Here is a 13,149-nt window from a genome sequence, read left to right as displayed (position 1 = left end):
TGTATACTAATGTATATGTACAGAATCTATAAAATATTACTGATGGATCTATTTGCAGGGAAGGAAAGGAGATGCAGACGTAAGAAAAAACTTACAGACACAGTGGGAGTACAAGTAGGACAAATTGAGAAAGTAGCATTGACATATATACACTATAATATGTAAAAGAGATAGCCAGTGGGAAGCTGCTATATAACACAAGGAACAGAATGAAAACCACAATCACAGACACAATGAAAAATCACAGTCATAGAAAACTAACCTAACTGATCACAAGGATCACAGTAAAAGATTGTTGCTGAGCCGTGAAAGACACTGGGGTTCCTGCTCTCCAGAGGAGAGAAATTCAATCAAGGGCCAGTGACAAGGCTTGATCACTCAGAACTTTTGTGTAACAAAGTTTTATTAAAGCATAAAAGAGATAGAGAGAGCTTCTGACTTGAGAAGAGGGCAGAAAGAGTGGCCCCCTGCTAGTCTTTAGCTGGAATGTTATATAGCTACTAGCAGTCTGCTAATTAGAGAAAAGCAATGTCTCAAAACTCAGAGACTGGCACCAGGCCCCTCACCCACAACATGCATTTTGAGATGATATTGGCACAAGGTGAGTTGTACCTGGCCATAAAGTGATTGACATGAATCTTGAAGAAAGGCAGGTTTCCAAGCAGACATAGACTCATTAACATATCTTAAGAGAACATTTGCAGAGTAAAACATACTGGTTTGTCAAGTCCGTTCTGAGTCTTAGGTGGAACTGACTTGAAGAAAGACAGAGTCTAAGGTAAATCCATTGTTCATTAACATAACTTAAGAAAAACATTTCCATAAGAAAAACACATTGGTTAGATCAAGGTTTGAGAAAAGTTAAGTTCAGGGGGAACCAGGTGTCATCATGGCAACACAGAACTTTAAAAGAAACCTCCTTTTAAATTTGCATAGAGAAGGGGAAAAAAACTGACACTTGTAGTTTGTTCCCTCCTGCCTCTTAAGAAAGATAAAAAATGTCTGACACTTGCAGTCTACATCCTCCCTTTGAGGCCTCTAGACTTCCTGCCTGTTACCCTCTCAACAGCCTTCTCTAACTCAATGAAATCATGAGGCATGCCATGTAGGGCAACCCAAGATAGATGGGACACGGTGGAGAGTTCTGACAAAATGTGGTCCATTGGATAAGGGAATGGCAAACAACTTCAATATTCGTGCCTTGAGAACCCCAAGAGCAGTATGATAAGACAAGAAGATATGACACTGAAAGATGAACTCCCAAGGTCTGTAGGTGCCCAATATGCTACTGGGGAAGAGTGACGAAATAACTCAGAAAGAATGAAGAGATGGGGCCAAAGAGAAAACAATGCCCAGTTGTGGATGAGACTGGTGACAAAAGTAAAGTCTGATGCTGTAGAGAACAATACTGCATAGGAACCTGGAATGTTAGGCCCATGAATCAAGGTAAATTGGAAGTGCTCAAACAGGGGATGGCAAGAGTAAACATTGACATTTTAGGAATCAGTGAACTAAAATGGACTGAAATGGGCAAATTTAATCCAGATGACCATTATATCTACTATTGTGGGCACGAATCCCATAGAAGAAATGGAGTAACTCTCACAGTGAACAAAAGTCTAAACTGCAGTACTTAGGTGCAATCTCAAAAATGACAGAATGATCTCTGTTCATTTCCAAGGCAAATCATTAGATATCACTGTAATCAAACCTATGCCCCAACCAATAACACTGAAGAAGATGAAGTTGAGTGGTTCTACAATGACCTACAAGACCTTCTAGAACTAACACCAAAAAAAGATATCCTTTTCATCATAGGGGACTGGAATGCAAAAGGAGGAAGTCAAGAGATACCTGGAGTAACAGGCAAGTTTGCTCTTGGAGTACAAAATGAAGCAGAGCAAAGGCTAACAGAGTTTTGCCAAGAGAACGCACTGGTCATAGCAAACACCCTCTTCCAACACCACAAGAGACGACTCTACACATGGACATCACCAGATGGTCAATACTGAAATCAGATTGATTATATTCTTTGCAGCCAAGATGGAGAAGTTCTCTACACTCAGCAAAAACAAGACTGGGAGCTGACTGTGGCTCAGATCATGAGCTTCATACTGCAAAATTAAGACTTAAATTGAAGAAAGCAGGGAAAACCACTAGGCCATTCAGGTATGACCTAAATAAAATCTCTTACGATTATACAGTAGAAGTGACAAATAGATTCAAGGAATTAGATTTGATAGACAGAGTGCCTGAGAACTATGGACGGAGGTTTGTGACATTGTACAGGAGGCAGCGATCAAGACCATCCCCAAGAAAAAGAAATATAAAAAGGCAAAATGGTTGTCTGAGGAGGCCTTACAAATAGCCGAGGAAAACGTAGAAATGAAAGGCAAAGGAGAAAAGGAAAGATATACCCATCTGAATGCAGACTTTCAAAAAATAGCAAGGAGAGATAAGAAAACCTTCCTAAGTGATCAGTGCAAAAAATAGAGAAAATCAATAGAATGAGAAAGACTAGAGATCTCGTCAAGAAAATTAGAGATACCAAGGGAACATTTCATGCAAAGATGGGCACAATAATGGGCAGAAATGGTATGGACTTAACAGAAGCAGAAGTTATGAAGAAGAGGTGACAAGAATACACAGAAGAACTATGCAAAAAAGGTCTTAATGACCCAGATAACCACGATCATGTGATCACTCACCTAAAGCCAGATATCCTGGAATGTGAAGTCAGGTGGGCCTTACAAATATCACTATGAACAAAGCTAGTGGAGGTGATGGAATTCCAGCGAAGCTATTGCAAATCCTAAAAGATGATGCTGTTAAAGTGCTATGCTTAATATGCCAGCAAATTTGGAAAACTCAGCAGTGGCCACAGAACTGGAAAAGGTTAGTTTTTATTCCAATCCCAAACAAAAACAATACCAAAGAATGTTCAAACTAACACACAATTGCATTCAACTCACACACTAGGAAAGTAATGCTCAAAATTCTCCAAGCTAGGCTTCAACAGTACTGAACCAAGAACTTCCAGATGTTCAAGCTGGATTTAGAAAAGGCAGAAGAACCAGAGATCAAATTGTCAACATCCACTGGATCATAGAAAGAGCAAGAGAGTTCCAGAAAAGCATCAACTTCTGCTTTACTGACTACATCAACGTCTTTGACTGTGTGGATCAGAACAAACTGTGAAAAGTTCTTAAAGAGATAGAAATAACACACTACCTAACCTGCATCCTATGAAATCTGTATGCAGGTCAAGAAGCAACAGTTAGAACTTGACTTGGAACAATGGACTGGTTCCAAATTGGGAAAGGAGTACATCTACTCTGTATATTGTCACCCTGCTTATTTAAATTATATGCAGTGTACATCATAAGAAATGCTGGGCTGGATGAAGCTCAATCTGGAATCAAGATTGCTGGGAGGAACTATCAATAACCTCACACATGCAGATGACACCACCCTTACAGCAGAAAGTGAAGAGGAACTAAACAGCATATTGGTGAAAGTGAAAGAGGAGAGTTAAAAATCTGGCTTAAAACTCAACATTCAAAAAATGAAAATAATGGCTCAAAGTCCCATCACTTCATGTCAAATAGGTGGGGAAACGATGGAAACAGTGAGAGACTTTATTTTCTTGGGCTCCAAAATCACTGTAGATGGTGAGTGCAGCCATGAAATTAAAAGACACTTGCTCCTTGGAAGAAAAACTATGACCAACCTAAACAACATATTAAAAACCAGAGACAAAGAAACTTTGCCGACAAAGGGCCATCTAGTCTAAGCTATGGTTTTTTCAGTAGTCATGTATGGATATGAGAGTTGGACCATAAGGAAAGCTGACTGCTACAGAATTGATGCTTTTGAACTGTGGTGTTGGAGAAGACTCTTGAGAGGCCCTTGGACTGCAAGGAGATCCAACCAGTCAACCCTAAAGGAAATCAGTCCTGAATATTCATTGGAAGGACTGATGCTGAAGCTGAAGCTCCAATAGTCTGGCCACCTGTTGTGAAGAACTGACTCACTGGAAAAGATTCTGATGCTGGGAAATATTGATGGCAGGAGGAGAAAGGGATGACAGAAGGCGAGCTGGTTGGATGGTATCACCGACTCAATGGACATGAGTTTGAGCAAGCTATGGGAGTTGGTGATGGACAGGGAAACCTGGCATGCTGCATCCATGGGGTCACAAAGAGTCAGACACAACTGAGTGACTGAACTGAACTGAGAGGGAAGCTGCTATATAACACAAGGAACCCATTCTTGTGCCCTGTGACAACCTAGAGGGGTGGATGGGCAGAAGGAAAGGAGGTTCAAGAGGGAGTGGATATATATATATACATACATATACATACATAATATACACATATATAATAAATATACATATATATATATATATAATTATGACTGATTCATGTTGTACAGCAGAATCCAACCCAACATTGTAAAGCAATTTTCCTCCAATTAAAAAAACCCCCACAAATGCTCAGTATGAAGACACAACATGCCTAGTTAGCTTTAACAAGCTTGGCTCATTCATTCTCCATCAAGTTTGTGCACAGCTGGATCAGTTAAGGCCTCAGTCAGAAAAGAATGTCATCTTCTGTCAGACTTTGTAGGACCACTTCTTCACTGTTAAACCATATGTTGGAGAGAAGAAGCAACAGAGGCTGATGAATCAGAGAAAATTCAGTCTTTCTGGTACAAAAGCTGGATGAAAATACCCTTCAACCATTTGGAATTGCTAAAGCCCCCTTGGGTTTTCAGGTAATTCAGGAAATGGGGAGAGCGCCTAAGAAGAGAACATCTTGTTAATAGGATTATGAGTTCTAGACTAATTCATTAATAAAATAATTGTGGTATAACAGAGCCCCCATTTTACAGAGCAATTTATATCTGTGACATTAATAATGACAAGTCATTTTGCACTTCCTTTATTTTTGGATCTTCCTCCTTCACTGTCAACAGCAGTAACAGGTGGATGTCTCAAGATGAAAAAGAAGGTAGTGAGATTATGAAACTTGAAATAGCCAAAGTGTGTGAAGAAAGTGTGACTGCAAAACTGGGTAGGCAGAGCCAGTACCCTCAGGCAACAGTTCAGTTCAGTCACTCTGCCCTGTCGGACTCTGCGACCCCATGGACTGCAGCACACCAGGCTTCCCTGTCCATTTCCAACTCCTGGAGCTTGCTCAAATTCATGTCCATTGAGTCGACGACATCATCCAAACAGCTCATTCTCTGTTGTCCCCTTCTCCTCCTGCCTTCAATCTTTCCCAGCATCAGGGTCTCTTCCAATGAGTCAGTTCTCCACATCAGGTGGCCACAGTATTGGAGTTTCAGCTTCAATATCAGTCCTTCCAATGAGTATTCAGGACTGATTTCCTTTAGGATGGACTGGTTTGAACTCCTTGCAGTCCAAGGGACTCTCAAGAGTCTTCTCCAATATCCCAGTTCAAAAGCATCAATTCTTTGGCACTCAGCTTTTATAGTCCAACTCTCACATCCATACATGACTACTGGAAAAACCATAGCTTTGACTAGACAGACCTTTGTTGGAAAAGTAACGTCTCTGCTTTTTAAGACACTGTCTAGGTTGGTCATAGATTTTCCTCCAAGGAGCCAGCGTCTTTTAATTTTACAGCTGCAGTCATCATCTGCAGTGATTTTGGAGCCCAAAAAATAAAGTCTGTCATTGTTTCCATTGTTTCCCCATCTATTTGCCATTAAGTGATGGGACCAGACGCCATGATCTTAGTTTTCTGAATGTTGAGTTTTCAGCCAGCTTTTTCACTCTCCTCTTTCACCTTCATCAAGAGGCTCTTCAGTTCTTGATGTTCCTCAGGGGACAGTGGGCCCCAGACATTGCCAGAGGAGCAGTGCCCCGTGTACTCAGCACTTGATGGGCATTTTCTCACTTGAGACATATAAATGAAATCACTTGCCAGAGACTCACTCAGCATGAGGAAGAGCCAGGACTGTATCTTACTTTGCTCACAATCACTATGCCAAGGCTGCTGGTTTCCTCTGGAAGAGATCTCTGGTCAGGTTTGCAATCTATTTGTGAACTCTAATTCACCCAGGGGTGCTTTGGTTTTTTGCTTTTTGTTTATGGTTTTTTAAAATGTAGATTAAGAGTTCCATCTCTCTCAGGGTTTAATGTAACTGGACATTAACTATTCTGGCTAGCACTACCAATAGTTCCATGGATAGCAAGCCTATCTCTGGGAAGCAGCCAAAATGGGAAGCTCAGAACTTATTTTCAAATTCCCAAGGACAAAAACACTCTTTGGCAGGTTTGAATGCTACCAAATCAAGTATTGTCAAATACTTGTTCTTGAGTGTCAATGCTTAAAGCTCACAATTCTATACATATCTAAATAATAATTATTTAATTATAATTAGGTTCAAGTCCTTCTTCCACTTCTTCTTTGTGTGCTTAACACTTACTTCATTGTCCAAGCTTCACCTGATGTCTGTCTCCTCCTTCCTGGGAGATGGAGTCCACAAGATTCTCTCCCTTCTCAGAGTGCCTATAATACTTCTCTTCTGTCTCACTCAGTTGGAAACACATGATTCATTCCCAGCTGCAATATCCAGCATGTTGAAATAGCAAAATTAGTAACAAGTGAAGAATATTTAAAGGATAACCAAACTAAAAGGTATTGCTTTTAACAGAACTTTGTCCCCAAATAGGCCTTAGAATGTCCTTTAACCTTCTAAAAGGGGCGTTTCTCCACCCACTATATTAAAATTAAAGCAGATGATAAAGTGAAGGGGATAGAAACTATCATGTGCTTCAGTTAAACTTACTGAGCTCAGTGGCAGAATAGTCAGCTGGAGAAACGTCCATGTGAGAAGGTTAAAGAATATTCTAAAAGCACAGGCCCATTTGGAAGCCAAATTGAGTTACCTTTCTTGAGCTCATCCTACTACTAGAGGTCTAGGACTCTCATCTTCCCCAGATTCTTCTCCCTGCCCCCTGCATCACTGTCTGGGGGATCCATATGAATGTTCTCCCATTATCTAACCAGCCTTCTTCTAAAGGATTAACCTGTAGTTGCTGAAGTCCAGGAAATTTGAGAGTTCCCTACTCTTGAGGAATAGATCTCCCAGACAGTGTCTTTAGGCCTAGCCTAGAGTCCTACTGAGGTTATTGATATTTCTCCTGGAAACCTTGATTTCAGCTTGTGCTTTATCCAGCCTGGAATTTCACATGATGTACTCTACATGTAAGTTAAATAAAGAGGGTGACAATATACAGCCTTGACATACTCCTTTCCCAATTTGGAACCAGTCCGTTGGTCCATGTCTGGTTCTAACTGTTGCTTCTGGACCTGCATACAGATTTCTCAGGAGGCAGGTTAGATGATCTGGTATTCCCATTCCTTTAAGAATTTTCCACATTTTGTTGGGATCTACATAGTCAAAGGCTTTAGCATAGTCAATGAAGCAGAAGTAGATGTTTTCCTGGAATTCTCTTGCTTTTTCTATGATCCAGTGGATGTTGGCAATCTGATCTCTGGTTCCTCTGCCTTTTCTAAATCCAGCTTGAACAACTAACCTCAGATATGCAGATGACACCACCCTTATGGCAGAAAGCAAAGAGGAACTAAAGAGCCTCTCAGTGAAAGTGAAAGAGGAGAGTGAAAAACTTGGCTTAACACTCAACATTCAAAAAACTATGATCATGGCATCCAGCCCCATCACTTCATGGAAAATAGATGGGGAAACAGTGAAAACAGTTACAGACTCTATTTTTTAGGGTTCCAAAATCACTGCAGATGGTGACTGCAGCCATGAAATTAAAAGACGCTTGCTCCTTGGAGGAAAAGCTATGACCAACCTAGACAACATATTAAGAAGCAGAGACATTACTTTGCCAACAAAGGTCTGTCTAGTCAAAGCTATGGTTTTTCCATTAGTCATGTATGGATGTGAGAGTTGGACTATAAAGAAAGCTGAGCACTGAAGAATTGATGCTTTTGAACTGGGATGTCGGAGAACTCTTGAGAGTCAAGGAGATCAAACCAGTCCATCCTAAAGGAAATCAGTCCTGAATACTCATTGGAAGGACTGATATTGAAGCTGAAACTCCACTATTTTAGTCAAGAACTGACACGTTGGAAAAGACCCTTATGCTGGGAAAGATTGAAGGCAGGAGGAGAAGGGGACAATAGAGGATGAGCTGGTTGGATGGTGTCACTGACTCGATGAACATGAGTTTGAGCAAGCTCTGGGAGCTGGTGATGGACAGGGAAGCCTGGTGTGCTGCAGTCCATAGGGTCACAGAGTCGGACGTGACTGAGCAACTGAACTGATTGAACTGAGAGTCCTCTTGCGAGAAGCCTGGCAGGCTACAGTCCATGCAGTCACAGAATTGGACATGACTGAGCAACTGGGCACACAGTGTCTTTCTGCACTGCTTTCCACAAGGAGATGTGAACCTGAACCGTGTTTCTACATCACGTCCAAAGAGTTCTCAAGAGAGTACACTGTGCTCATCAGCTAAATTTGATTCCCAACTAAGCTAAATCCCCCTGCTCTGGCATGTCTCACACTTTAGTTATCAGATCAGGGATCAAGCCTTAGCCCTCCCCCTCCTATTGAATGCTCTAAATTGACGGGAGACTAAATAAATGTTGCACACCAGTTGTGTCCAAGTAAAGTCATTATATATACGCCTACCTTTGAGATATTATGAGTTTGATTCCCATCCACTGAAATAGAGCAAATATCACAATAAAGCAAGTTGGCACACCAGTCAGAATGGCCTACAAACAATAAAATGCTACAAACAAATAATAAACAATAAATAAATAAACAGTACATAAATACAATACAAACATAAACAATACAAACAATAAATGCTGGAGATGGTGTGGAGAAAAGGGAACCCTCTTGCACTGTTGGTGAAAATGCAAATTGAAACTGCCACTATGGACAACAGTATGGATATTCCTTTAAAAACTAGGAATAAAACTATCATATGACCCAACAATCCCACTACAAGGCATATAACCTCAGGAAATCATAATTGAGAAAGACACTTGTACTCCAATGTTCATTGCAGCACTATTTACAATTGCTAGGACATGAAAGCAACCTAGGTGTCCATCAACAGATGAATGGATAAAGAAATTGTACATATACACAATGGAATATTACTCAGCCATAAAAAGGGACACATTTGAATCAGTTCTAATGAGGTGGATGAACCTAGAGCTTATTATACAGAGTGAAGTAAGTCTGAAATTGAAAGACAAATACCATATATCAACACATACATATGCAATCTAGAAAAATAGTACTGATGATCTTATTTGCAGGGCAGTGAAGCAGACATAAACATGAAAAACAGACTTATGGTCACAGAGGGGAGGGAAAAGGTGGGATGCCTTGAAAAAGTAACATTGAAACATATACATTACCATATGTAAAATAGATAACCAGTGGGAATTTGCTGTATGATGCAGGAAACCTAAAGCTGGTACTCTGTACCCTGTGACAATTTAGAGTGGTGGAATGGGGAGGAAGGTAGGAGGGCAGTTCGGGAGGAGGAGTATATGTGTAAACCTATGGCTGATTCATGTTGATGTATGGCAGAAACAATCCCAATATTGTAAAGTAATTATCCTCAAATTAAAAATAAAATTTTTTTTTCCATTTATCTTTATTAGTTGGAGGCTAATTACTTTACATCATTACAGTAGTTTTTGTCATACATTGAAATGAATTAGCCATGGATTTACATGTATTCCCCATCCCAGTCCCCCCTCCCACCTCCCTCTCCACCCGATCCCTCTGGGTCTTCCCAGTGCACCAGGCCCGAGCACTTGTCTCATGCACCCAACCTGGGCTGGTGATCTGTTTCACCCTAGATAACATACACGCTTCAATGCTGTTCTCTTGAAACATCCCACCCTCGCCTTCTCCCAGAGTCCACAAGTCTGATCTATACATCTATTTTAAAGTTATGATTTTTGTTTTGGTTTCCCACTGCACATAAATTTTGTGTGCATTCTATTAAGTGTGTAATTACTAAGTGTGCAATAGTATTATGTTTAAAAAAACAATATATACAGCTGAATTGTAAAATACTGCTAAAAAGTGCTAACCTTCATCCAAGCCTTCGACAAGTCTTAATCCTTTTGCAGATGGAGAGTCTTGCCTATTTAGCACTGATGGCTGCCAACTGATTAGGGTGGCGGAGGCTGAAAGTTGAGGTAGCTATGACAGTTTCTTAATATAAGGCAACAATGAGGTTTGCTGCATCAGCTGACTCTTACTTTCATGAACAGTTTCTCTACAACTTGCAATGCTGTTTGATAGCATTTTACTCACAGTAGATCTTGTTTAAAAAAGACCCCTAAAAAAAGAATCAGCCTGTCCTTTGAAGATTTGAAGCCAGGCAATGACTTCTCCTCTTTAGCTATGAAAGTCCTAGCAGACATCTATCTTCTTCCAGTAGAAGGCTCTTTCATCTACACTGAACATCTGTTTAACCACAGTATTAATTATCTTAGCTATGTCCTTTAGGTAACTGTGCAGCTCCTATATACATCAGCACTTACTGATTCATCTTGCACTTTCATGTTATGGGGTTGATGTTGTACCTTAAACCTCAGGAACAGCCTCTGCCAACTTTACACTTTTCTTCTGCAGCTTTCTGACCTATCTCAGCCTTCATAGAGTCGAAAAGAGTAGGACCTTGCCCTGGACTGGGCTTTGATTTAAGGGAATGTTGTGACTAGTTTGATGTTCTATCCAGACCACCAAAATTTTCTGCATATCAGCAATAATGCTGTTTCACTTTTTTTTTTTAATCACTCATGTGTTCACTGGTGTAGTACTTATAATTTCCTTCAAGAACTTTTCCTTCTACTAGTACCTAAAATGTGTTTTCTTATGTTTTTAAGTGTTCATGTTTGCTGTGGTTTGCATAAAACATTAAAAATCATGTCATCAAAAAAAAAAAAAAAAAAAAAAAAAGAACTTTTCCTTCGCATTCACAGCTTAGCTACAAGGCACAAGAAGCCTAGTTTATTTCCTGCTTTCAACATGCTTTCCTCACTAAGTTTAATCATTTCTAGCTTTTGATTTAAAGTGAGAGACACGTAACTCTTCCTTTCACTTGAACACTTAGAGGCCACTGCAGAGTTATTAATAGACCAAATTTCAATACTGTGTCTCAGGGAATAGTGAGGCTGAGGGAGAGGGACAAGGGAATGGCTGGTTGGTGAAAGAGTCAAAACACTCACAACATTTACCCAATTACCTGTCTTATATGGGCATAGTTTGTGGCTCCTGAAAAATTATAATAGTAATATCGAAGATGACTGACCACAGATCACCAAGACAAATATATAATAATGAAAAAGTGTGAAGTATTGAGAGAATTACCAAAATGTGACACAGTCATGAAGCGAGCAAATGTTGTTGGAAAAAATGGTGCTGACAGACTTCCTCAATTCAGGGTTTCCACAAAACTTCAATTTGTAAAAATAGTGCTATCAGCAAAACACAGTCAAACGAGGTATGTCTATACACTTAATCCAACAACTGGCCAAAGAAAATGAACTTTTACAGGAATGGCTCTAGATATATGTCAGGGGTAAGGTATATTTCCTTAAACCATTGCAATCAATCTTATCAACAACTGCAATTTCTGGAAAAATATTAATAAGATGGGGGTAGGATGGGGAGACAAGGGGCAGGGGAATGCGTAGGAGTTGGTGATGGTGATGATGGTGGTGACAGAGGTGTGTGTGTCTGTGCGTTCATGTAAAGGTGATGCACTGGACTGTGAATTGTATGTGAAAATGAGAGTGTTAGTTGTTCAGTCAGGTCTGACTCTTTGCAGCCCCATGGACTGCATAGGCTCCTCTGTCCATGGAATTCTCCAGGCAAGAATACTGGAGTGGTTTGCCATGCCTTTCTCCAGGGTATTTTCCTGACCCAGGGATCAAACCCAGGTCTCCTGCACTGGGTGTGCAGTGCAGATGCACTGCAGATTCTTTGCAGTCAGATGCACTGGTCTGGGCTCCTGCACCACAGGTATATGCACTGAACCAGCAGGCTTTTATCAAGACCAAGGTGGGGATGAGGTCCACAAGGCCAGAGTCAGAATATGAATCTGAAAGAATGTGAAACACTCAGGCAAAAATGGAAAAGCACCATCAATAACAGAAGGAAAGCAACTTCTGAGGTCATGGAAAGTGGGCCCTGTTATTGCACTACATCTCACTTGGTGTGTAGAGTCCAGCCTCCTCACTGGGTAAGCTATGAAGAATAACTGATTGAATGATGATTATAGGGGTATGATCTGCATGCTACAGGTAGTTGGAACGAATAATTATTCAAATGGCCTATGTTTTTTATTGATATCATTTCTCTTCCCAATTTTGTTTTCTAAAGTGCCTGCACTTTAAAATTGCTAAAAGAGGGCAATGTTTAAACCAAGAATAAAGTGCATGAAGAAACTTTGGGACAAAAAATTCTACAGGTAAAATTTTGCTAAAGAGGATTTATTCCTCTGATATACCACATATATTTTGTGAGATTTTTCAAAACACCCTTTATAAAAATACTATTGAAGAACTGCATGTTTAGCATTACCCAATTTCCTCATAAATCTCTTGCCTTTTAATAAGCTAAGTGGCTATCTGCTGAATTTCTCTGATTTATTGGTCTCTTTTGAGGGCTAAAGATGTGTCCAGATACTAAGTGATTAAATGTGGATGAAAATGGTACATCACCATAATAATGACAGAAAAAAGAATCGTGACTAGGCATACAGAAGATCTCACAGAAATGCATGTTGACAGCTTCTTAAAAGGGCAGGCTCCAGAGCCACATAGAAAACTGCACCATCAAGCTAGTTTTTAGAGGAAAATCTCCCTGGTTCCTCCCATTTGAGATGCATTCACATTCACTGGCTCAGCAGTTCCATGGGAACCACACACAGCCCCCTCAGAATTCCCTATTTCATATATGACAAACCCACAGCAAGCATCACCCTCAATGGTGAAAAATTGAAAGCATTTCCCCTGAAATCAGGAACAAGACAAGGATGCCCATCTCACCACTACTATTCAACATAGTTTTGGAAGTGTTGGCCACAGCAATAAGGGCTGAAATAGA

The sequence above is a fragment of the Odocoileus virginianus genome, chromosome 10 (genome assembly GCF_023699985.2).
Source record: "Odocoileus virginianus isolate 20LAN1187 ecotype Illinois chromosome 10, Ovbor_1.2, whole genome shotgun sequence".
In the NCBI taxonomy this organism is placed as follows: domain Eukaryota; kingdom Metazoa; phylum Chordata; class Mammalia; order Artiodactyla; family Cervidae; genus Odocoileus; species Odocoileus virginianus.
This window is presented reverse-complemented; position numbering follows the sequence as displayed.